Genomic DNA, 5,720 nt, shown 5'->3' with positions numbered 1-5,720 from the left:
GCACATAAGAACATAGGAGCAGAACATAGAGATATGACATAGGAGGATGCGATACTCGTGCTTGAGTACTGGTTTTTGAAGCATGAAAAGAATGAAAGAATGTGTATATACTTTTTGGGGTCATCATGTTAACAGTATCACATCGTTTGATGAACAGTGTATATGAGTATACTACCTGGCCTACATCTACAAAAGCAGTATGTTCTTTTATTTCCCTAACCCCTACTATATGCATCTTCATTCATCAAGTAGTTTCAAGAGTTCAAGAACACTTTTCAGCTGCAACTGCAAGCGCTCGTCATTGAAGTCACCTGCTCCAGCGCCTGTAGCTGGAGCTCCGACGGGTAGTCGCGCAAGCACCCGATCCGGGGCCCACTCCTGTGGTCCACTTGAAGGAAAGATGCTTGCCCGGCTGGTACGACTTCATCTCCTTCTTGGAGTTGATCCTCTCCAGGATCTTCTCCTGCGGCACCGACGCCTGTTCGATCCCTTCTTGATCCCCTTCAGACGTATCTAGTGATGACTCTACCCTTACCACTGCTGTTTCTTCGTATTTTTCACTCTTGTGCAGACAGTTCCAACAGATTGAGGTGCCTGGCAAGGGCCGGTTTCTTCAGATGCAGCTGCTTTGCCGGCAGATTTATCGCTCTCTGAAGAGATTCTTCTGAGACTGCTCCAGAACTCCTCATCCTCCTCTGCCGAGCTCATCTGCAAAGAGTTTACAAAAAGATTTAACATTGCAATTCCGTATAAATATTGAGATATTTAGTTTATTTTCTGAAAGATCATAATGTGTGTAGCTTAGCATCGGTTAGATCGACCAAGTTGTCCTTGAGGAAGCTCTTGAACTCCTGAAAGTTCTCCTCTGTCGGGCGGTGGTGCCCACTGTGAGGCCAAATAGCCTGTCACACAAACATAGCAGATTTCCTCAGCATGTCATCTAATAAACTGAGCATATTTATGCCTTTCTCAGGGGTTGAAAAAGTACTGCTACCTGTGTTGAGTACAAAGAATGATAGTAGATTGATAGTTTACCTTCAGGATTCCATTCTCAACAACCAATTGATCTGCAACAGAAGTAGCCCCTCCGGCAAGGAAGCTAGAATGTTGAAATGTGCCCTTTTTCTTCTGCATGTGAGATTAGAGAACAATGTTATACAATGAACTGACAATTGTAAAGATGAGTGGACATTTACAATATGAAGGTATGTGAATATTTACCTGGCCAACATACAATGTCTTTGATGTGCTAAGAACAAAGATCCACTTTGCATCTCGCGGTCCACAAGACGTGTCAAGGATTTGCCGGCTCTTCTTGTACAAGAATTTGCCATCCTCAATCGCGACTTCATAGTCTTCTCTTTCTTTCTGCACAAAATGTAAGTATGGTATGTTAGCCATCGTATATATTCACTATGTTGTAGCTCTAATTGTTCTTTTGATCCATGTTTGTGAATACTTTACTGGACCAAGGTACTTGATGCACTGGCTCAAAAGTTTTGATCTTGAGCACTTGCCTTCAAGATTGATCTCTCTGCCTTCTCCGACATCAAGCCTGCATCACCAAATCAAGATCATGAGCTCACATTTCATCCACTGGTTAAAAAAACAAAATCTGAGTTGATAGCTGAGTACTGACCAGTAGAAGAAAGGCAGCTTGCTTTCGCAGTGAAGCCAGCAATCGTAGTAGCAGTGAAGGTTATGGCCATACCGGTGTCGCGGGTCAATCTGTTCATCAACAATTTCAGTATAAACATTAGCTCATTGCCCGGTAAAATAAAAAACCTCAATTTCCCCACATGTTCAATCGATACTCACCGCTTGGAGCCAATGCTGCAATACGAGGTTCTGAGCCTTCTCATCCTCCAGCAATCCCTTTCCGACCTGAAATGCGTCCAAGATTGCAAATTCTTTAGTCGAAACCACCAATTCTCCGGAGCGCCGACGCACTCCAGGCCGTCTCCTGCTTCCCCATGTGTCCTCCCTGAGACCTTGCCGCTGCCCGCGCACGCGTTGAGCGATGGCAACTCGTCCTTAGCGTCGATCTTTGTCTGGGTTGTTTCAGTTTTCCCTGCACTGCTGTCTGCTGCAGCAATCACCGTGTGTGCAACTAGACTGCTTTCCTCTGGGGAATCAGACTTGAGAGTCACCGTGTGTGTAGCACAATCTCCAGACTTTTTGGAGCCCCGAACCACAAATTGCAATGTAAAACAAGAGGAAAAAGGCGTAAACTGGGACATTGGCTTTCAAAAATTAGAGACACGATATTTATTAACGAGGTTCAACCAAATACTACATCCCCGGAGCATGACTACGGGCGCTCATCCCCAACTAACAACACTGGCTGCTTCTCGAGGTTCCCGGCAGACTCGTTGCCCCCCTGCGAACCTATTGTTATACCGTTATGGTTACAAACAACGATCCTCCTCTCATATTTACGAGGAGCTTTGGTTACAACAATCCTATTAGGATTCCACCTAGAGTCCTACTATGATTCCATCATATACCGCTAATACAATTCTAAGTCATATATGTAACTAATTCCGTATAATCATTCGACACATATCCAACAAATTACAATGTAAAATAAACTATTGAACAAGGTGGACCCTTGTCTTGTAATCGCAAGTCGTTGAGGCTCGGTCCAGTATGACGTACACAAGCGGAAAAAGGCGTAAAGTGGGACATTGGCTTTCAAACATCCTAATTGATACTGAAGATCTCGGGCGAAACACGCTTATTTTTCGATTTGCAGCAGAGTTTGGTCCATTAATATGGTTGGATTTGTTTCATCTGAATATGGAACGGACATCTTAATTCTCACCTCAATTCATAAGAGTAATTAAGGATCAGGCTGTTATGGTAGAATATTATCAGTCTCTCCGATAAAATTCAATCTTATCTCTAATATTGCCTCAAATTCAAGCTATCATATACTCTATATAAACAGCACAAGGCTCAATATAATATATCAACAATTCGCAGTATATTCAATATAATATATCAACAATTCGTAGTATATTAATTCATACTTCTACATAGTATCAAGTCGACGTCGTTCATGAAATTCCGCCGTGCCGCCCCTAGGAGATGATCCTGTCTCCATGATCCCTCCTAGGGGCTGTGCAATCCATATGTGTTTGTGTCGCCGATCCATATATCGGCCACCACTTAGAGTTTTCTCTGGTTATCTTCGTATCGGGTTTCTTTTTTTTTATCATAGATTGGTTTGCGTCGCCCTGCCGACCCGTCGATGCTCCTTGGCTACGGACTTCACCACCTCGACTTTGACCTCTCAAGCGTCTCCACTCCTCCGTTGATGCCATTGCGTGATGCAACATGCTCATCAACATGGTCCTCATATGCGGCCTTCTGAGCGCCCCGTCTACACGTCGTCATCACGTTGGATCATCGTCGTTGGCCTATCGTCCGTGAGCATGAGCCTCGCACCACTGAGAATGAGGTTGTCATTGCGTACCCTCCCAAGCTGCAGCGTCGATGCTCATGGTCACACCATCATTGCTAGGTCGCCGCCTCTCTAGGTAGTGCTCCACGCCATGCTGCTTGTCCTCATCACCATGTGAGCTATTGCTCCGCGTTAGCACCTTCGTCGCTCCGAGTTAGCGCCTTCATCCGACACCTCCAAGCCACTACCGCTACCGCTAATCGAGGTTACTCGTGTTGGTACTTTGAGCCTCCACCCTCCTCCATGGCTGCGACCATGGTCACCTCATGTCAGACCTGTCCAAATCACACTCGGTTTAATCAACAGTGTCGGCTGTCTATAAATATAAGAGCTAGCACAAACCCGACATTTGACGTGTCGAATGTTAAAACTCATCTAAAAACATCCATCGCATCCACTATTCGATTAAAACGAGAGTAATTTCGGCAATCCCGATATATGCTCAACAAAGCCTAAGATCACGGTACATATCGTTTACAACATGGTTTCATCACAAGATATGAATAGAGTATGAAGACTTAACTTATATTACATACCTTATTCACAATTCCAGTTTCTACTTATATCAGAGTTTGTGTACGTAGTGGAAGTATTAACAACAAAAGATCAGTGGCACCATTGCCCAAAAGGCTCCACCGAGATTAGTTCAAGCAAACCTTCTCTACTCCTGCCCATCACCGACATCAGCGGGATAAAAATATCCATAAACTAGCTCGTCGTTACCTGCATCAACTTAAGGGCAGCACCCTGAGTATGAAGGTACTCGTAAGACTTACACAATATGGGTATATACTATCCCGACTCCAAGGATAATGCATTTGGATGAATAGTAAGGAAAATCCACAAAGTTAAGTTGATTTAACGAAAAGTACTTTAACCGATGTAATGACATGAAGCAACTAATATTGATCGACAATAATCAAAACCTCCAACAATGTAAACTTGCTCAATTCCATTAAGCATCAACTGATGCTTCTCAATAGCCCACGTATATCCCATCCCACCTAACTGAACAAAAATCTACGATTGATGTCCGATGGACATTAAGCGTGCTCATGACCGAGAGCGCGATAATTCAAATTGATCTTACAGTCTGCTGGGGAGTACTTCTATACCCACACAACACGAGACCATTCGGCTTGTGCAATCAACCAGCTACATAAGGAGGTACCCGTGATAACTTTTCCCAAATAAGCCCCAACCGTTTGGGGTATGCACCTATAGGTGCGGAGGTTAGTTAGGTCTACTCCCAGAGCAGCCAAGATATCTCTACAAGCCCGCTAGCCCACAACACCATAGACCAGCAATCCAAAGGGTTACATCATATAAGGTATTCAGCTCATCTTTACCATATTCAGATATGTGGTAGTACGGAAAAATGCTTAAGCTAACGAACAACGATCGGTGCTTAAACGATGCAAGCGGTCTATGGTACCCAGGTCTCCTCTCCCGAACTACCCCTAACACCGTCCACATCTCGTCTCAATCTCACTGGCACCCGGGTCTCCTCTCCCGAACTGCCTCTAAACCTGATGCAATAGGCTATGGCACCCGGGTCTCCTCTCCCAAACTGCCCCTAATACCGCCCACATCTCACCTCAATCTCATCGGCACATGGGTCTCCTCTCCCAAACTGCCTCTAACACTAATGCAACGGGTTATGGCACCCGGGTCTCCTCTCCCTAACTGCCCCTAACACCGCCCACATCTCACCTCAATTTTTCCAACTCATCATCCCAATTTGTCATTTTCGTGAAATAGTAATTGCAAGCCCTATAGCTCACGAATGATAGACGTTCCACCACTCGACTTCTACCGGTGACCTATGCATTGCTAAGCATTCTGAACTTCTTTTAAGTTGGATGTTAACATGGTTATACCCAGGTTACAAGGATGGATCAATATATCAAGGTAGGGATACATGCATCAAATGGATTCTACCTGATTCCCGACATCGACTCGCTAAAACATGCATATACAACTCATAGCAATATCTAACAAATTGACCAATAATTCACCAAAATATAGGAGAGATATGATAGATACTTGCTTGGTGCTTCCTGTTCTTCACTAACAAACTCCACTGGTTCACCTTCGGGTTCAAGCACACGACTCTCCGAAACGTCGTTTGCTAAATAAAAGAACAATGCATCGCAATGAGTACGGATGACATGCGATGAAAGATGCTCCACAATGCATGACCATAGTGGAGATGCAATGCATCATGCATGAATTCCTATCATTAATGATTTTC

General features: G+C 44.3%; 1 pseudogene; it reads right to left on the bottom strand.

Annotated features, from left to right (window-relative positions):
* Positions 1-275: 275 nt before the first annotated feature.
* On the bottom strand, positions 276-4,465 carry LOC133886524 (IQ domain-containing protein IQM2-like; annotated as a pseudogene).
* Between the last annotated feature and the right edge of the window lie 1,255 nt (positions 4,466-5,720).

Source organism: Phragmites australis, chromosome 12, assembly GCF_958298935.1.
Source record: "Phragmites australis chromosome 12, lpPhrAust1.1, whole genome shotgun sequence".
NCBI classification, from domain to species: Eukaryota; Viridiplantae; Streptophyta; class Magnoliopsida; order Poales; family Poaceae; genus Phragmites; species Phragmites australis.
Note: the sequence above shows the minus strand (reverse complement) of the source record. Positions and strands in the feature narration are given on the sequence as shown.